Consider the following 22,046-nt stretch of genomic DNA (forward strand, 5'->3'; position numbering starts at 1 on the left):
AGATCTTAAGAGAAAATCTTTGTGACACTTGGTTAAGCAAATATTTCTTAGCTATTGCAACAAAAGCATATTCCATAGAAGAGAATTTGATATATTGGACTTTGTGAAAAATAAAAGCTTTGCTTTTCAAAAGTCACTCTTAAGAGAATGAAAACACATAATACAAACTGGGAGAGTATTTTTGTAAATCATGTATTGGCTAACAGACTTGTGGACAAGTTCCACAATCACTCTCAAAAGTCACTAAGAAAAAAATACTGAAAATACTTAAACAGCTACTTCAAAGAAGGCATAGATTTCCAATAAGTATATGATTTCAGTAAACATATATATTATTTCCAATAAATGTATGTTTTATATATGCTCAAAGTCATTGATCAGTAAGGAAACCCAAAGCAAAACCACAATAAGATGTCACTCCACTCATATTGTAACGGCTTAATTAAAAAAAAAAAAAAAAAAGAAAAAGAGAGAAAAAGAAAAAAAAAGCCATCATAACAAGGGTTGGCAAGGATATGGAGGAACTGAAAGACGCTATTGGTGAGAATGTAAAATAGCCTCTCTGCACTGACATTGGAGGCTGTGGCAGGAGGTGTGCCCTGTGCATGCAGAGTATTGCCTGTGAGTTCCCGGACGGGTACCTGCCCCCTAAATGCTCTTTCAGAACCGCGTCATCGTCACCAAGGACGACGCGTCCATCCAGATGAATGTGATCAAGATTGACAAGGTGACAGGCAAGTTCAACAGCTAATTTAAAACCAACGATATCTGTGCATCCATTTGCAGGATGGATGGGTCACATGACTCCATCCTCGGACTGGCAAAGGCCTTGGGCAATGTTTCAGTGAACTTCTGACTGGAGAGGATAATGGATGTGGAATATTTACCATAAATAAATAGCAACCCCTCTCCCCCACAAAGAGAAAGAAAATGTAAAATGGCACCTCCACTTTGGAAAACTGTTTGCTTGTTTTTGTGTTTACCATACCATACTGTCAGTCCACTCCTAGATATTTTTTCAAGAGAGTAAAAGCTATTTATCTGCGTATATAAAGACTTGTATAGAAATGTTCTTGGAAACTTTATTTGTAATAGCCAGAATCATGTAATAATCTATTAACAGATAAGTAGATTAAAAAATTGTAGCATAGTCATATAATACAATACTACTCAGCAATAAAAATATAAATATGATACATATATAAATTCCATCTTTATTATGCTGAGTGAAAAAACAGGCATATAAGAGAATTCACTTGACAATTCTATTTATATAAAACAAAAAATGCAAAGTACTCCATTGTGACAGAAAGCAAATGTGTATAATATACTGCTATTATTTTATTTTAGAAGTTCAATTATATTTTAAACCTATTGAAATAAGTAAAAATATATATTTGTAACTTTAACTTCTTTTTTAGCATTTCCAGACCTCCACATATCTTTGTCTAAATCCAAAGTTTTATCTGATTTTATACCCCTTTTTTCATAAAACTTTTTAAGATTTATTTTAATACAACTGTGCATGTAATATATTGTCTCACCTTTCATTTGTTTAAGAAATCTGTATTTCACCTTCAGTTCTGAAAGATAGTCTCTCTGGGTATAATATTCTAAGTTGAATTTTCTTCTTTATTTCATTACATAGGGGATGACTCTCCAATGTCTTCTGGCTTGCATTGTCTCTAGTAATGAATCTTACATATTTTATAATCTTATGCCTCTGTAAATAATGTACGTTTTTAAATTTTTTATTTATTTATTTTGAGAGAGTGTCTGTATGATGAGCAGAAGAGTGGCAGAGAGAGAGAGAGAGAGAGGGAGAAAGAGAATCCCAAGTGGGCTCCATGCTGTCAGCACAGAGCCTGACATGAGACTCGATCTCATAAACTGTAAGATCATGGCCTGAGCTGAATCCAAGAGTCAGATACTTAACCAGGTGAGCCACCCAGGCACCTCAATGTACATTTTTTTCAATGATTGCCTTTAACATTTTTTGTGTTTGGTTTTCAGAATTTTGTCTTTGCTGTACTGGACATATCATTTGAATTTGTGTTTGTTCATGTGTGTATATGTTGGTTTTTAATCTATTTTGAATACATGGTGTTTCTAAGATATTTGTTTAATTGATTTAATGATGTTTGGAAAATTTCTTGACATTTTCTGTAAAAGTTTACTCTGTATTCCTTTCCTTCTAGGATTCCAATTACATTTTAAACAGTATGTTTTTATTAGTGTCTTGTTAACATTGACTGCTTTGTCTCTTGAAAAGTTTTTTTCTTTCCTTTTCCTTCCTCCTCTCTTGGAATTGTGTACTTTCACAATAAAATTTAGAAAACCTATGTAGCACATATATATGCAATTCTTAATCAGTCAAATAGACCTGACTTGTCTTTAGGTTTTCTAGTTATTCTGATTGCTTTCAGGACAGCAATTTCTCTTAATCACTCCTTGTGTGAGGAGAAATAAGAGGAGATTTCACAGTGCTAATTAAAGAGCTAAGAAAGGTTGGCTAAAACAGAATCTACAGAATTTCATGAAATATTTGGCCATTGTTATTTTTCATTTCACACAGAACAAATTCCTATTAAATGGAATAATCTTCTGTCATAGCCTCTTCTCAGATACTTAATTATAATGTTACATACATTTGCTGGCTAGTAGACTGAATCAGAGAGGTTTACCTGTATGCGTTGGACAGAATAGCTGGGTATTAAATTTTTATTTGGCAAATCCCATTAGCAGAATGTAAAAAAAAAACACTAAAGGAGTACCTTTGCAAGTGGTACTATGAAAATGGGGTGAAATTAAAATAATGTACTAAGAGTGTAACATGGAATACAGTGTAACAAAATGAAACAAAGTGATAGTTTTCCTATATAGTTGTTAGCATTAAGATAAAGTGATCTTTTTATAGATAGAATTAAAGTGGTAGAAACATATTCAAGGTTAACTATGTTCTTTTTTTTTTTTTTTTTTTTTTTTTGGGGGGGACTGTACTGCTTTTATTGTGAGTGGAAATAAGCCTTCTCTTTGTCCAAATGGAAATGTCACATCATCTGTCAAAGCTGTTCCATGCAACCACAACCCTGAGAAATGGTCAGGGTTGAGAAATGGCAGTAATAGCCTTGAATCTTGGCATGCAGAGCAAGAATCTGGATAGTCACTTGGATCCCATGTAGAAGAGACTGTCCTTTCCCAATTGTGTATTCCAGTCACACTTGTCAAGATCATTTGACTGTACATGGGCATATTTCTGACTTCTGGACTCCATTCTATTCCATTTGTCTATATTTCTTTTTATGCCAGTAGAATACTGCCTTAATTACTGTAGGTTTGTAAAAATATTTTGAAATTAGTGTGATGCCTACAACTTTGTTTTTATTTCTCAAGGTTGTTTTGAATACCTGGGATCTTTTGTGGTTCCATATGAATTTTATAATTGATTTTTAGATTTTTGCAAAAAATACTGTTGTGATTTTCATTGGCATTGCTTTGAATCTGGCGATCACTTTGGGTAGTACAGGCATTTAACAATATTAAGTCTTCTAATTTATGAACATGGGCTATCTCCCACTATGTGCCTTTTAAAATTTCTTTAATATAGTCTATGACTTCCTTAGTTAAGTTTGTTTGCATTTTATTCTTTTTTGATCTAATTGTAACTGGGATTATTTTCTTATTTTCCCTTTTATTTTTATTTTATTATTTTTTTTTATGAAATTTATTGACAAATTGGTTTCCATACAACACCCAGTGCTCATCCCAAAAGGTGCCCTCCTCAATACCTATCACCCACCCTCTCCTCCCTCCCACCCCCCATCAACCCTCAGTTTGTTCTCAGTTTTTAAGTCTCTTATGCTTTGGCTCTCTCCCATTCTAACCTCTTTTTTTTTTTTTTCCTTCCACTCCCCCATGGGTTCCTGTGAAGTTTCTCAGGATCCACATAAGAGTGAAACCATATGGTATCTGTCTTTCTCTGTATGGCTTATTTCACTTAGCATCACACTCTCCAGTTCCATCCACGTTGCTACGAAAGGCCATATTTCATTTTTTCTCATTGCCACGTAATATTCCATTGTGTATATAAACCACAATTTCTTTATCCATTCATCAGTTGATGGACATTTAGGCTCTTTCCATAATTTGGCTATTGTTGAGAGTGCTGCTATGAACATTGGGGTACAAGTGCCCCTATGCATCAGTGCTCCTGTATCCCTTGGATAAATTCCTAGCAGTGCTATTGCTGGGTCATAGGGTAGGTCTATTTTTAATTTTCTGAGGAACCTCCACACTGCTTTCCAGAGCGGCTGCACCAATTTGCATTCCCACCAACAGTGCAAGAGGGTTCCCGTTTCTCCACATCCTCGCCAGCATCTATAGTCTCCTGATTTGTTCATTTTGGCCACTCTGACTGGCGTGAGGTGATACCTGAGTGTGGTTTTGATTTGTATTTCCCTGATAAGGAGCGACGCTGAACATCTTTTCATGTGCCTGTTGGCCATCCGGATGTCTTCTTTAGAGAAGTGTCTATTCATGTTTTCTGCCCATTTCTTCACTGGGTTATTTGTTTTTCGGGTGTGGAGTTTGGTGAACTCTTTATAGATTTTGGATACTAGCCCTTTGTCCGATATGTCATTTGTGAATATCTTTTCCCATTCCGTTGGTTGCCTTTTAGTTTTGTTGGTTGTTTCCTTTGCTGTGCAGAAGCTTTTGATCTTCATAAGGTCCCAGTAATTCACTTTTGCTTTTAATTCCCTTGCCTTTGGGGATGTGTCGAGTAAGAGATTGCTACGGCTGGGGTCAGAGAGGTCTTTTCCTGCTTTCTCCTCTAAGGTTTTGATGGTTTCCTGTCTCACATTTAGGTCCTTTATCCATTTTGAGTTTATTTTTGTGAATGGTGTGAGAAAGTGGTCTAGTTTCAACCTTCTGCATGTTGCTGTCCAGTTCTCCCAGCACCATTTGTTAAAGAGGCTGTCTTTTTTCCATTGGATGTTCTTTCCTGCTTTGTCAAAGATGAGTTGGCCATACGTTTGTGGGTCTAGTTCTGGGGTTTCTATTCTATTCCATTGGTCTATGTGTCTGTTTTGGTGCCAATACCATGCTGTCTTGATGATGACAGCTTTGTAGTAGAGGCTAAAGTCTGGGATTGTGATGCCTCCTGCTTTGGTCTTCTTCTTCAAAATTCCTTTGGCTATTCGGGGCCTTTTGTGGTTCCATATGAATTTTAGGATTGCTTGTTCTAGTTTCGAGAAGAATGCTGGTGCAATTTTGATTGGGATTGCATTGAATGTGTAGATAGCTTTGGGTAGTATTGACATTTTGACAATATTTATTTTTCCAATCCATGAGCAGGGAATGTCTTTCCATTTCTTTAAATCTTCTTCAATTTCCTTCATAAGCTTTCTATAATTTTCAGCATACAGATCCTTTACATCTTTGGTTAGATTTATTCCTAGGTATTTTATGCTTCTTGGTGCAATTGTGAATGGGATCAGTTTCTGTATTTGTCTTTCTGTTGCTTCATTGTTAGTGTATAAGAATGCAACTGATTTCTGTACATTGATTTTGTATCCTGCAACTTTGCTGAATTCCTGTATCAGTTCTAGCAGACTTTTGGTGGAGTCTATCGGATTTTCCATGTATAATATCATGTCATCTGCAAAAAGCGAAAGCTTGACTTCATCTTTGCCAATTTTGATGCCTTTGATTTCCTTTTGTTGTCTGATTGCTGATGCTAGAACTTCCAGCACTATGTTAAACAGCAGCGGTGAGAGTGGGCATCCTTGTCGTGTTCCTGATCTCAGGGAAAAAGCTCTCAGTTTTTCCCCGTTGAGGATGATGTTAGCTGTGGGCTTTTCATAAATGGCTTTTATGATCTTTAAGTATGTTCCTTCTATCCCGACTTTCTCAAGGGTTTTTATTAAGAAAGGGTGCTGGATTTTGTCGAAGGCCTTTTCTGCATCGATTGACAGGATCATATGGTTCTTCTCTTTTTTTTTTGTTAATGTGATGTATCACGTTGATTGATTTGCGAATGTTGAACCAGCCCTGCATCCCAGGAATGAATCCCACTTGATCATGGTGAATAATTCTTTTTATATGCCATTGAATTCGATTTGCTAGTACCTTATTGAGAATTTTTGCATCCATATTCATCAGGGATATTGGCCTGTAGTTCTCTTTTTTTCCTGGGTCTCTGTCTGGTTTAGGAATCAAAGTAATACTGGCTTCATAGAATGAGTCTGGAAGTTTTCCTTCCCTTTCTATTTCTTGGAATAGCTTGAGAAGGATAGGTATTATCTCTGCTTTAAACGTCTGGTAGAACTGCCCTGGGAAGCCATCTGGTCCTGGACTCTTATTTGTTGGGAGATTGTTGATAACCGATTCAATTTCTTCGCTGGTTATGGGTCTGTTCAAGCTTTCTATTTCCTCCTGATTGAGTTTTGGAAGAGTGTGGGTGTTCAGGAATTTGTCCATTTCTTCCAGGTTGTCCAATTTGTTGGCATATAAGTTTTCATAGTATTCCCTGATAATTGTTTGTATCTCTGAGGGATTGGTTGTAATCATTCCATTTTCATTCATGATTTTATCTATTTGGGTCATCTCCCTTTTCTTTTTGAGAAGCCTGGCTAGAGGTTTGTCAATTTTGTTTATTTTTTCAAAAAACCAACTCTTGGTTTCGTTGATCTGCTCTACAGTTTTTTTAGTTTCTATATTGTTTATTTCTGCCCTGATCTTTATTATTTCTCTTCTTCTGCTGGGCTTAGGCTGCCTTTGCTGTTCTGCTTCTAGTTCCTTTAGGTGTGCTGTTAGATTTTGTATTTGGGATTTTTCTTGTTTCTTGAGATAGGCCTGGATTGCAATGTATTTTCCTCTCAGGACTGCCTTTGCTGCGTCCCAAAGCGTTTGGATTGTTGTATTTCAATTTTCATTTGTTTCCATATATTTTTTAATTTCTTCTCTAATTGCCTGGTTGACCCACTCATTCGTTAGTAGGGTGTTCTTTAACCTCCATGCTTTTGGAGGTTTTCCAGACTTTTTTCTGTGGTTGATTTCAAGCTTCATAGCATTGTGGTCTGAAAGTAAGCATGGTATAATTTCAATTCTTGTAAACTTATGAAGGGCTGTTTTGTGACCCAGTATATGATCTATCTTGGAGAATGTTCCATGTGCACTCGAGAAGAAAGTATATTCTGTTGCTTTGGGATGCAGTTCTAAATATATCTGTCAAGTCCATCTGATCCAATGTCTCATTCAGGGCCCTTGTTTCTTTATTGACCGTGTGTCTAGATGATCTATCTATTTCTGTAAGTGGTGTATTAAAGTCCCCTGCAATTACCACATTCTTATCAATAAGGTTGCTTATGTTTATGAGTAATTGTTTTATATATTTGGGGGCTCCGGTATTCGGTGCATAGACATTTATAATTGTTAGCTCTTCCTGATGGATAGACCCTGTAACTATTATATAATGTCCTTCTTCATCTCTTGTTACAGCCTTTAATTTAAAGTCTAGTTTGTCTGATATAAGTATGGCTACTCCAGCTTTCTTTTGGCTTCCAGTCGCATGATAAATAGTTCTCCATCCCCTCACTCTCAATCTAAAGGTGTCCTCAGGTCTAAAATGAGTCTCTTGTAGACAGCAAATAGATGGGTCTTGTTTTTTTATCCATTCTGATACCCTATGTCTTTTGGTTGGCGCATTTAATCCATTTACATTCAGTGTTATTATAGAAAGATACGGGTTTAGAGTCATTGTGATGTCTGTATGTTTTATGCTTGTAGTGATGTCTCTGGGACTTTGTCTCACAGGGTCCCCCTTAGGATCTCTTGTAGGGCTGGTTTAGTGGTGACAAATTCCTTCAGTTTTTGTTTGTTTGGGAAGACCTTTATCTCTCCTTCTATTCTAAATGACAGACTTGCTGGATAAAGGATTCTCGGCTGCATATTTTTTCTGTCTAGCACCCTGAAAATCTCGTGCCAATTCTTTCTGGCCTGCCAAGTTTCAAAAGAGAGATCAGTCACGAGTCTTATAGGTCTCCCTTTATATGTGAGGGCACGTTTACCCCTTGCTGCTTTCAGAATTTTCTCTTTATCCTTGTATTTTGCCAGTTTCACTATGATATGTCGTGCAGAAGATCGATTCAAGTTACGTCTGAAGGGAGTTCTCTGTGCCTCTTGGATTTCAATGCCTTTTTCCTTCCCCAGTTCAGGGAAGTTCTCAGCTATTATTTCTTCAAGTACCCCTTCAGCACCTTTCCCTCTCTCTTCCTCCTCTGGGATACCAATTATGCGTATATTATTTCTTTTTAGTGTATCACTTAATTCTCTAATTTTCCCCTCATACTCCTGGATTTTTTTATCTCTCTTTTTCTCAGCTTCCTCTTTTTCCATAACTTTATCTTCTAGTTCACCTATACTCTCCTCTGCCTCTTCAAGCCGAGCTGTGGTGGTTTCCATTTTGTTATGCATTTCGTTTAAAGCGTTTTTCAGCTCCTCGTGACTGTTCCTTAGTCCCTTGATCTCTGTAGCAAGAGATTCTCTGCTGTCCTGTATACTGTTTTCAAGCCCAGCGATTAATTTTATGACTATTATTCTAAATTCACTTTCTGTTATGTTATTTAAGTCCTTTTTGATCAGCTCATTAGCTGTTGTTATTTCCTGGAGATTCTTCTGAGGGGAATTCTTCCGCTTGGTCATTTTGGATAGTCCCTGGCATGGTGAGGACCTGCAGGGCACTTCCCCTGTGCTGTGGTGTATAACTGGAGTTGGTGGGCGGGGCCGCAGTCAGACCGGATGTCTGCCCCCAGCCCACCGCTGGGGCCACAGTCAGACTGGTGTGTGCCTTCTCTTCCCCTCTCCTAGGGGCGGGATTCACTGTGGGGTGGTGTGGCTCGTCTGGGCTACTTGCACCGTGCCAGGCTTGTGATGCTGGGGATCTGGCGTATTAGCTGGGGTGGGTAGGCAAGGTGCTCGGGGGCAGGAGGGGCAGGCTTAGATCGCTTCTCCTTAGGTGATCCACTTCAGGAGGGGCCCTGTGGCAGCGGGAGGGAGTCAGATCCGCTGCCGGAGGTTTGGCTCCGCAGAAGCGCAGAGTTGGGTGTTTGCGCGGAGCGAGCAAGTTCCCTGGCAGGAACCAGTTCCCTTTGGGATTTCGGCTGGGGGATGGGCGGGGGAGATGGCGCTGGCGAGCGCCTTTGTTCCCCACCAAACTGAGCTCTGTTGTCAGGGGGCTCAGCAGCTCTCCCTCCCTTTGTCCTCCAGCCTTCCCGCTTTCCGAGCAGAGCTGTTAACTTATGACCTCCCAGACGCTAAGTCGCGCTTGTTGTGGGAACACAGTCCGTCAGGCCCCTCCGCTTTTGCAAGCCAGATTCGGTGGCTGTGCTTGGCAGGCGAGCCGCCCCTCCGCCCCGGCTCCCTCCCGCCAGTCCGTGGAGCGCGCACCGCCTCGCCGCCCTTCCTACCCTCTTCCGTGGGCCTCTCGTCTGCGTTTGGCTCCGGCGACTCCGTTCTGCTAATCCTCTGGCGGTTTTCTGGGTTATTTAGGCAGATGTAGATGGAATCTAAGTGATCAGCAGGACGTGCGGTGAGCCCAGCGTCCTCCTAAGCCGCCATCTTGCCGCCGACCTTCAAGGTTAACTATGTTCTATGTGGATCTGAATGAATTTGTCTTAGCCAACTGGTTTGTGTATTTGAAGTTATTATTTAATCCTTCAAGTAATAACAGTTATGGTGCTTTTTTTTAATAAGTTTTAGTATCCCTTGTTATTATGGGTCACCTTTCTTGATAATGAGGGGATTTTGCGTTAATTAAAATGCTTCAGAAATCATACCTTAAATGTAACTTTTATTGTTGAGCATCCTACTCCATCAGAAAACTAAAAACAGATTTGGAGAGACAGAAATGTCAGCAGAGTAGGAGGATTCTAGGCTCACCTTGTCCCATAAATACAACTAAATAAATATCAAATCATCATAAATTCCCTAGAAATCAACCTGAAGACTGACAAAACACTAATGGGAGAGAAGAGGCCGTACTGAAGAAAGCAGAAAGTGTAAAGATGTGGTTTAAGGGTGAAACAAATCCTGCCTGCTGTGGAAGGGTAGGAGGCATGGTGATGGAGAAGGGTGAGAGAGGAGCTCACAGGGGAAGGCACAAGGAGAACGTTTCCTCATAGCCATTGGCTTGGGAAATGGGAGGGGCTGAATTGCCTGAATTCTTGCAACCACCAAGGCTCAAAAGCCTGGAGTTTTAAAGGTCAGTGGACTTGGCTGGAGTACAGCCCAATGGACACTATGCTACTGTTGGAGAAAAGGCAGACATACAACCTGGGTGGCATCCAGCATGGAAACAATGATCTGAAGAGCTCCTGGAGCACACAGTGGGAAGATTATTTGCTCTTCTTTGAGCACGTCCAGAGACACAGCATTTGTAGAGACGCTTTTCCAGTACAAAGGTGTGCCATTTCCTTCCTCCACCTCTCAGCATAAACACAGAGCCACCTGCAGGAAGTAGCACAGTGTGGACATTGGCTGCCTAACTTGCTTACACCAAGCCTCACACATCTACACTCTGGTGGAACTGACCTCCTCAGTCATACTTGGCTAAGTCCCAGCATGTCAGACCTCTCCTCCAGAAGACCAGCACAGGCCCCCTGCCTACACCATGTCTCCTGAGAGTTTTACAGGGTGTCAGTTCCAGAGCAGATGGTGACACATCTCATTTCACAACCAGAACAGAGCACAGTTAATTAAAACTTACCACATTCAGGCTAGGGAATATTAAACACTGCTCACAGTAGAAAAGGAGAGCCTCTGCAGATGACTGGAATGAAGGATAGAGCAGTCAAAACACAATCGCAGAGGCACTGGAGGCACTCCCTGAAATGCTAGGCCCTGGGCACTACATGACCTCTTCTTCATAAGGCATTTACTTTCATAAGACATTTTTCAGGAGCAGAAGACACATGGGGCTTTTCTAACACAGAGAAGAAGGCAGAGACATAGACAAAATGCCAAGATGGAGGAATGTATCCAAAATGACAGAATAAGAAGGCCATGGCCAGAGATCTAACTTAATTAAATGGATATAAGTAACATGCCTGATGGAGAATTTAAGGCAACAATCGTAAAGATACTCACTGAGTTTGAGAAAAGAATAGAAGACATCAGTGAGGCCTTTGCCACAGAGATAAAACAGTTAAAAAAGAATTGATCAGAGATGAAGAGTGCAATACATGAGATTATAAACACTATTGATGCAATGAACAGCAGGCTAGAAGAAGCAGACTTAGAAGGCAGTGTCATAGAAAGTAATGAAGCTGAACAAAAGAGAGAAAGCAGAATTATGCAAAATGAGAATAGAATTAGGGAATTCATTGATTCCACCAAACATAATAACATTAATATTATAGAAGTCCCAGAAGAAAAAGAGGGGAAAAATTTATTTGAAGAAATAATACCTGAAAGCTTCCCTAATCTGAGAAATGTAGCAGATATTCAGATCCAGAAGGCACAGAGAGCTCCCATCAAAATCAACAAAAGCAGGCCCACATCAAGACATATTATAATTCAATTTGGAAAATATAGCAGTCAGTGAAGAAAAAAATCTTAAAACCATCAAGACGAAGAAAGTCCTTCACTTACAAGGGAAAACCCATGAGGCTACCAGGAGATTTTTCATCAGAAATTTGGCAGGCCAGAAGAATGGCATGATAGATTCAAACTGCTGAATGGGAAAAATCTGCAGCCAAGAATACTCTATCCAGCATGGTTATCATTCAGAATAGAAGAAGAAATAAAGAGCTTCCCAGACAAACAAGAACTAAAGAGTTTGTGACAACTAAACCAGCCCTGAAAAAAATATTCAAGGGGATTCTCTGAGTGGAAAGGAGAGACCATAAGTGACAGTATAAAGCAGGAAACACAAAAGCCATAAAAATGAATATTTCTGTGGAAAATCAGTCAAGGAACTCACCAAAAAAGGATATAAAATATAATAACGTACAGCTACGATGTAGAGAGGAGAGGGGGAAAGAATGTGTTCAAACTTAATGGCCATCAACTTAATATAAACTACTATTTGCAGAAGAAGTTATTTACAAACCTAATGGTAACTGAATACCAGAAACACTAATAAGCACGCAAAGAGAAAAAGAGAAAGAAATCTGAATATATCACTACAGATCATCAGCAAAACATGAAAGAGGGGAAAGACAAGAAAGGATCAGAGCAAATATCCATAAACAACCGCAAAACAAGCAAAAACTTGCAATAAATATACTTATCAATAATTACTGTGAATGTAAATGGACTAAACACTCAATCAAAAGACATAGGGTGATAAAATGGATAAAAAACACAACCTATCTATATGCTTCCTGCAAGAGACTCATTTTAGGCATAAATAAACCTTCATATTGAAAGTGAGAGGGTGGACAAAGGAAAGCCAGAGTTGCAATACATATATAGAACAATGTGGGTTTTAAAACAAAAAAAGTAGTAAGAGACAAAGAAGGGCATCATAAAATAATAAAAGGGACAATCCAAAAAAAAGATAACACAATTGTAAATATTTATGCACCTAGCATGGAAGCACCCAAATATATAAAACAGTAATAAACTAAAGGAACTATTGATATTAATACAATAATAGTTGGGGACTTTAACACCTCACTGACATAAATGGACATATCATCCAAGCAGAAAAATCAACAAGGAAACAATGACTTTGAATGACACACTGCACCAGATGGACTTAACAGATGTATTCAGAACATTCCATCCTGAAACAGCAGAATACACATTCTTTTACAATGCACATGGAACTTCTCCAGGATAGACCACATCTTGGGCCAAAAAACAGGTTTTAACAAATATAAGAAGACTGACGTCATACCATGCACCACTTCTGACTGCAATACTATGAATCTAGAATTTAACCACAAAAAAACATTGGGAAAAACCACAAATACATGGAAATTAAATAACATGCTACAAAACAACAAATGGGTCAACCAGGAAATAAAAGAAGAAATAAAAAAGTACATGGAAATATATGAAAATGAAAGTGAAAACAGAACAGACCAAAACCTTTGGGATGCTGCAAAAGTGATCCTAAGAGAGAAGATTATAGCTGTACAGGTCTACTTCAAGAAACAAGAAAAGTCTCAAATAAACAACCTAACATTACACAAAAAGGAGCTAGAAAAAGAACAATAAACAAAGACTAAAGCCAGCAGAAGAAAGGAAATAATAAAGATTAGGACAGAAATAAATGATATAGAAATTTAAAAAACAATAAAACAGATCAATGAAACAGGAGCTGGGTCTTTGAAAAAATATTAAAAAAAGTAATTAATCTCTAATCAAACTAATAAAAAAGAGAGAAAGAAGGGATTCAAATAAAATCACAAATGACAGAGGAAAAATAACCAACACCAGAGAAATACAAACAATTATAAGAGAATATTATGAAAAATTATATAACAAATTGGACAACCTGTAAGAAATGGGTAAATTCTTAGATGCATATAATCTACCAAAACCGAAGCAGGAATGGGCGCCTGGGTGGTTCAGTTGGTTAGGCGTCTGACTTTGGCTCAGGTCATGATCTCACGATTCACGGGTTCAAGCCCTGTGTCAGGCTCTGTCCTGACAGCTCAGAGCCTGAAGCCTGCTTCGGAGTCTGTGAATCCATCTCTCTCTGCTCCTCCCCTGCTTGTGCTCTGTCTTGCTCTCAAAAATAAATAAACATTTAAAAAATTAAAAAAAAAATGAATCAGGAAGAAATGGAAATTTTGAACAGATTTATTACTAACAAGGAAATTGAATCAGTAATCAAAAAACTCCCAAGAAACAAAAGTTCAGGACCAAGATGACTTCAGAGGCAAATTCTCCTAAAGATTTAAACAAGAGTTAATACCCATTCTTCTCAAACTCTTCTAAAAAAATTAAAAGGAAGGAAAACGTTCAAATTCATTCTGTGAAAAAATAAATAATCCAATTAAAGAATGGACAGAAGACATAAAAAATATTTTTCTGAAGAAGAAATACAGATGGTCAACAGACACATGAAAAGATGCTCAACATCACTTCTCAGGGAAATGCAAACCAAAACTACAATGAGCTATCAGCTCACACCTTTTAGAATGCTCACACCTTTTAGTAACGTTAGCAATATAAACAAATCTTGGTAAAGATATGGAGGAAAGAGAACACTCCTGCACTGTCCATGGCAATGCAAACTGGTGCAGCCACTCTGAAGAACAGTATGAAGGTTCCTCAAAAAGTTAAAAATAGAACTACTTTATGAACCAGCAATTCCACTACTACATATTTACTCAAAGAATACAAAAATACTAATTCAAGGGACACTTGCACCTGAAATTTATAGCAGCGTTATCTATAATAGGCAAATTGTAAAAATAGTCCAAGTGTCTTCAACTGATGAATGGCTAAGGAAGAAGTTTTATGTATATATACAATGAAATATTACTTAGCCATAAAAAATAATGAAATCTTGCCATTTGCAAGAACATGGTTGTAGCTAGAAAACATTATGTTAAGTGAAATAAATCATAATGACAAAAATCATTTGATTTCCCTCATATGTGGGACGTAGAGAGAAAACAAATGAGCGAAGGGGAAAGAAAAAGAGGAAAACTAAGAAATAGACTCTTAACTATAGATAACAAACTGATGGCGATCCCGGGATATGGATAAGGTGATGGGTGAAATAGACGATGGGGATTAAGGAGGGCATTTGCTGTGATGAGCACTGCGTGCTGTATGGAAGTGTTGAATCACTATATTGTACACCTGAAACTAATATTACACTGTATGTTTTCTAACTGGAAAAGCTTAAAAAAGAAAAGCTTAAAAGAGAAATAAATAAAAGCTTAAAAACGAAAACTAAAAACAACTTGTGTATCAATTCATCAGTGATTATGTAGATTTAGATTAGGCTTAGATTTCCTTAGTTTTAAGGTAAGGTCTAGTTTCTGTTCCAGGGTTTCATGCAGGATAGCAGTTTACATTTAGTTGTCCTGTCTCCTTAGGCTCTTCTTTCTTGTGACAGTTTTTCAGACTTCCCTGGTTTTTGATGACCTTGACGATATTGAAAAATAATTATCATGGGGCGCCTAGGTGGCGCAGTCGGTTAAGCGTCCGACTTCAGCCAGGTCACGATCTCGTGGTCCGGGAGTTGGAGCCCCGCATCAGGCTCTGGGCTGATGGCTCAGAGCCTGGAGCCTGTTTCCGATTCTGTGTCTCCCTCTCTCTCTGCCCCTCCCCCGTTCATGCTCTGTCTCTCTCTGTCCCAAAAATAAATAAACGTTGAAAAAAAAAATTAAAAAAAAAAAAAGAAAAATAATTATCAGGTATTTTTGAGATTCTCTTATATTGGAATTTCTTTGATGTTTCTGTCATAATTAAATTGGGGTTATGAATTTTGGGAAGAAGAAGACAGAAGTCAAATACCATTTTCCCCATTATATCCAGGGTAAATACTAACATGGTTTATCATTGTTGATGTTGACCTTGAATACCTGTTGAAAATAGTGTTTGTCAAGCTTTTTCACTGTAAATTACTGTTCTGTGTGTGTGTGTGTGTGTTTCTTTCTGCCTTTCACACTATTCAAATGATTCCAGCTTTGTCATTTAGGAGTTCTTTCAGTTGACTCATGTTTGTCTTCAACACAGATTAATCAATGTGAGTTATGTTTTTGTTTTGTTATTTTGTTTGCTTGTTAGTTTTTGCATGTTTTTGTTCTTCTTAGCATTTCTTTGCTTTCTGCTTTAAGCTTATCTTAGTATATTTCTCCAAAAAGCCTTGGTTGTTTCTGGTTGTTTTTATTGGAGACTGTTATTTAAATATACGATCTGGGTGTTACATTTGTTGCTGGGGGTGTGTTTTCTCTGAGGTCATCTTATCTGACAGATCAAGGAAATAAGTGTACATATCAACCAATATACAGGCACATATTATAAATATTTCTATATGCAATCATCTACATCCACATGAAACGAAACATGAGTACATGTGATATCTCTAATTCTTGTCTTTTTTTTTTCAATTCTTATCCATTACCACATAGATCATTTTATTTTCATTGCCTTGCTTATCTGTAGCATCTAATTACAAAACAAAGAGGATTACCTCCCGCAATCCACCACCATTTACTTAATTTAATTCCAATATATGTGTATAGTAGTATCACAATTACTAACCCATGTCCACATAGCCTTTGGAAATATTTTATAAACTAGAATACATGAAATTCCTTTTGTCTTTAATATTACAGATTTTATTTATTTCCCAATTGATTTGTATTGGCACTGCTTCCCCCCAACTTAAGTGAAGGTGTTTCACACATTTTTAGTATTGTTAGAGTCTCCTATCATAGTGTGGATACCTTATCAGAAAGTTCCAACGTCCCAAATATTCTTTTAAATGTGTATAAATTAAGGTTTACCTTTTGTGCGCTGATGTTCCATGTGTTTTGACAAATGCATAATATCATAGCCATCATTACACTGTCACACAGAATTCTTTCACATGCTAAAAATTATCTGTGCATTACGTAGAAAACCTTCACACCCTAACCACTCCCAATGCTTGGCGTTCTCTGATCTCTTTTGTCTTCACAGATTTGCTTTTCCTAGAATATCATGTAATTGGAATAATACGCTATGGAACAATATACTTTTCAGGATGGATTCTTTTACTCAGCAATATTTATTAAAGTTTCTCCATATCTCTCCATTGCTTGACAGCAAATTTCCTTTTTATTGCTAAGTAGTATCCCATTTTATGTTTTTCTCTAATTAGGTTATCTATTTATCTATTGAAGGACATCTTGGTTGCTTCTAGTTCTGGGAAAATTATGAATCAAGCTGCTATAAATAGTTGTGTGTAGATTTGTGTGTGGTCTTAAGCTTATATACCAGTTGGATAAATACCTAGAATGTGATTTTTGGACTACATGGTGAAATTATGTTTGGCTTTGTACAATACTGCCGAACTATCTTCCAAGTGGCTGTGTATTCTCTCCATAAATGATTGAGAGTTTCTGTCAATGCGCATTCTCACTAGCATGTGGTTTTGTCAGGTTTCACTGGTTTATCCACTGTTGCTGTTGTTTAATTGTTGTAGTAGCTATTCTAATAGGTAATGTAGTGGTTCCAAATTTTTTAAATATGCTATTCCCCAATACTCTGGTTTCTCTTCAGATTGCATAAATCTTTCACCTTTTAAATATGCTATTCCCTAATAATAAGTGAGGTAGAGGGGTGCCTGGGTGACTCAGTCAGTTAAGTGCTGACGTCAGCTCCGGTCATGATCTCTAGGTTCATGGGTCTGAGTCCCGCATCGGGCTCTGTATTAAAGCTCGGAGCCTGGAAACTGCTTCTGATTCTGTTTCCCTCTCTCTCTCTACCCCTCCCTTGCTCGCACTCTGTTGCTTCTTCTCTCTCTTTAAAAATAAATAAACATTAATTTTTTTTAATTAACAAAAATAAGTGAGGTAGAGCATCTTCTATACTCTTAGTTGTCATCTATATAGCTTCCTTAGTGAGTTGTCTGTTCAGATATTTTACCCATTTTTTCATTGGATTGTGGGTTTTCTTACTGTTGCGCTTTAAGATCTCTTGCATATTTTGGATACAAGCCCTTTATCGGATAGGTGTTTTCCAGATACTTTTTCCACGTCATGACGTCATTCTCTTAACAATGTCTGTATAGATACCCATTTGTAGTAGCACCATTTGTTGAAATGACTACTATTTTTCCGTGGAATTGCTTTTGTGTCTTTAGTGAAATTCAGTTGTCTCTATTTGTGTGAGCCTGTTTCTGGGTTTTGTCTTCTTTGCTATTCGTGTGCCTATTTTTTCACAATACGACGCTATCTTGTTTACTGCAAGCTTGTAATACATCTTGAGTTATGCAGTTTCAGTTCTGTTGATCTACATGCCTGTTCTTCACTATGACCACACTGTCTTAATTACTGCAGCCTTATAATAAATTTTGAAATTATGTGATGTATGTCTTCTAACTTCATGCGTCTTCACTATCATGTTGGCTATTCTTTATCTTTTGGTTTTCATATAAACTTTAGAATCAGATTATCAAAATTCTAAAATTATTTTCTGTATTTAGATTAGGATTGCATTCAATTTATAGATTAAACTTGAAAGAATTTATATCTTAATTATACTGTGTCTTCCAGTCCATAAGCAAGGATTCCATCCTCATGCATCCTTAATTGAGAGTTTCTTTTATATGTATGCATTATTAAATTCTAAATATATAAGGATTATCCTGCTTTGTTTCTATTTATTTACTTCTAGTTTAAATCCACTGTGGTTTTGAACATATGTTATTTGATCTCTATCATTTTAAATATGTTAAAGTTTACTTTTAGACCCAAAGTATATCATATCTTCATGAATGTTCAATATGCTTTGAGAATAATGTATATTTTGGTATTGTTGGATGGGGTATTTAATAAATGTCAATTAGATCAAATTATTTAATGATAGCCAAGCAATTTCACACACACACACACACACACACACACACACACATTTCAATATATTACATCGTGGTGATTTTGATTTTAATATACAGCACTGAGGCACATGACACATAGCAGATGAAAACCACCACCACCAACAAAGTCTTTTTTATGACCTAGGTGGAGAAATAACATAAAAGACACCTGGTCCTGTGTAGGTGACATACACGTACTTATTGGGACATTAAAGAATGGCTCTTTATTCCCTAGACACTTGGCTAAAGATCAGCAGTTCAGGGCAAGTCAGAATTCTCTAATTCTGAAAAGGTTAGTCTAGTCAAGTTTCTTTGACATTACAGGAATTTTTTTTAAAGCAAAAGAGTATAATCAGAACTCACCAAAAAGACTCTCTTAGTCTCTTATACTCACACAATTGAAGTTATCCTAATCTTCTACCAATATTTCTTGAAGTATTATATACCCCTTTCAGAAACTTATCTCCTATTATAATGCTCATTTGAATATATATTAAATCATTGAATACCATTCTCTCATTTGCTGCTCTGAACGTCATTTGACAGATCCCAAAGTATCTAAAGGTCGGTGATGTTTAAATGAATATTTTTAACTGACACTGTCTTCTATTTGTGGCAGACACTTAAAAGAAGGCTGCAAAAGTTTTAGTCCTTTATATACTCCATTTTATTTTATTTTATTATTTTTTAATGTTTATTTGTTCTTGAGAGACAGAGCACGAGTGGGGCAGGGGCAGGGAGAGAGAGAGGGAAACACAGAATCTGAAGCAGGCTCCAGGCTCTGAGCTGTCAGCACAGAGCCCGATGCGGGGCTCGAACTCACAAACTGCAAGATCATGACCTGAGCTGAAGTCAGACACTCAACTGACTGAGCCACCCAGGTGCCCCTATATACTCCATTTTAAAGCACATTGGCTTCTCTGTGTTCTCATCTATCTCAAAACCACCCAGCCATTTTCCTTTTTTAACACTTACATTCTTTTGCTGCTAAAAAATATATTTTAACATTCCTTAAGTTTCAATTAATGTAAAGTTACTTTGTTCTGAAATAAATTTAAAAAAATATGGTTGCTTATACTTGGAACTTATGTACAGAGAGATAGATGATAGATAGATGGATGGATGGATGGATGATAGATAGATTGATAATACACAAAGAATGGTGATGTTGTATACTTAAAGGAAACCAAAAATATAATAAATTATTTCTTTTAAATTTAAAACATTGTTATAAATTATAATGTTGGTAGTAGTAGAAGTGGCAAGAGTGACCATAGAATCAGAAGTATAGTTTAGATAGTGAGAATATTGGACTACTTTGTCCTAGTCTACTCTGCCATCTATAAGTATTACTGTACCTTTGACCAGATTTTCTTCTTTTTTTAATTTTTATTCATTTTAGTGTCATTTCCCTTTTTGTTATCTGAGATGACTGGCTTAGTCTCTCCATTGCTTTCGAACTTAAAAATGTTGAATCTACCGTCTGGACATTAGCATTTGGGGGAGAAGTGTTATCGAATTCACTTATTCACAGAGGGTTAATAAGCTTTAATAGGGAAGTTGTGATGTATGACAGTTTGAAATGTGCTCTGGAGTGATAGAGTGATACAATGATTACCCATAAGTATTAATGAACTAAAGGAGAGACATAAGACAACAAAAGCATATTGAAAAACATTATGAGTTGTATAAACTTGAAATTTATGTAGAAGACAAAGCATTTCTGAAAGCATATTTCTTTGGATTTGTGAAGACATTCAATTACAGAAATTTAGCAAATGTTTAATGAATGAAAGGATAAAAGTGAGTTTTAATTTGAAACAATGAATATAATTAGGTTCTGAAGGTTGGGTTAATTGAATTTCCTAAAAAAAGGATTGTAATCCAGGAAATCAGAGGTCCAGTTCAAATTTAACTCAGGATTAATTCTAAGCCACTTACTGCCCTCAAGTCACTTTCTTCCAGAAGCTATTTTTCAAAAGTGAAGGCTGAAGAGAGCTGGTCTGAATGTGGAGTGAACCAGGAATCATGGAATATAAAGAGAACGGATGTTCTAAAATGGATGTTGTAAAAAAAAATGGTAACCATGTGACTTCAGGAGTATGAGGGTGCAGAACAAATGCCTAGTTTAACACATGAAACACAAGATGTACAGAAACAGACGCAGTACAATTCCAGAGAATACACAAGGATGGGTGAACTCCCAAAAAAGCAATTCTGTACACTGGTAACTGAGGCTAGGAAAGTCAAGAGGAAATAAAGAAATCAAATACATCCCTTCTTAGGTAGTTTTAAAACTCTCTCAATTGTCCTTATTTTTCATTTCCATATATTTTTTAAACCTTAATGTCATAAATAGAACACAATGTCTTTTAATTAGCAGTCCTTTGTTGTTGCTGTTGTTAGGTCACTGAGATTTTTCAAGCTGAAGTGCCCAGATTTTAATAGCACCAGGTAGTCAAAGGACATGAACGTGAATTTGACAGAATATGACAGAGAATTTCTGAAAACTCTTTATGCATGATTTTTTACATGATTTCATGAATGAAAGAATGTTAAAACATAAAATACATGCTGGAAAACAATGATTAGTTAAAACCTATAATATGTGTATGTATTTTCTGAGAAGTATGAATGATGGAAGTTGCAGAATGATAAACATAGAATAATTGTGTGCTTCATTCAAAGGTGACAAAATAACGTGGTTTTTTTTTTTTGTGGTAAAGGTAAAAATAATCTCCACTCATGAAAATGGATGTGTTTGTTTGAAAACCTTATATTCTACATGTGTTCCTTTCTTGATTGCTTCCTCATAAGCTTATTTAAGGAAAAAAATGTCTAAAATAAAAATCTGAAGTATGAGGGATTTTAGCTGTAGATAGCATATTGAAAGTGTATTGCGTAGCTTAAAGAATCTCTAGGTGAGCCAAAAACAAGACTTGGAGTTTACACAGTTGGGAACAGTACCCAAAGAAATAAAACAGAGATGCCCTCCCAATGGGCATAGATTCTGCAGACAATGTGCAGTGGGCACTTCTGGAAGCCAAATTTGACATTGGGCCTGATTTTTTGTTCCTAACTTCTGAACAAAATCGGTACATGTGATTGCCAGATTACCCATCTGTGCCCTCGCTGTACTGAATCATAGGTTTTCTGAAGTACAGAAGACATAATACCTGTTCAAAGGCAAATACCTGCACCACTGACAACAGCAGACCAATTGGTAGCCTCCCTGTCTGAAATGAGATAAATTGAAATTATGCAGGGTAATGATTCACAGACCTTTAACAACCTGAAAGCTGTAAGTTAGTTGGGCTCTGCTGTCCAAGGTGCTGGGGAAAAGGGGGTTGGAGCTGAGTCCACTGTGGTTATGAATGTGTAAATCCGTAGGGAAACACTTCCAACTTCTTGTCCTACATATAAGGAGCTTAGAAGTCACCACTCTGTCCTAACAGTAAGTGAAAAGGTGATCCCACTGAAAAATCATTAACTT

The 22,046-nt window shown here is 37.1% G+C and overlaps 1 pseudogene; it reads left to right on the forward strand.

Annotated features, from left to right (window-relative positions):
* The first annotated feature begins 605 nt into the window (after positions 1-605).
* LOC125148661 (40S ribosomal protein S21-like) lies at positions 606-856 on the forward strand (annotated as a pseudogene).
* Positions 857-22,046: the final 21,190 nt, after the last annotated feature.

This window comes from Prionailurus viverrinus, chromosome A2 (genome assembly GCF_022837055.1).
Source record: "Prionailurus viverrinus isolate Anna chromosome A2, UM_Priviv_1.0, whole genome shotgun sequence".
In the NCBI taxonomy this organism is placed as follows: Eukaryota; Metazoa; Chordata; class Mammalia; order Carnivora; family Felidae; genus Prionailurus; species Prionailurus viverrinus.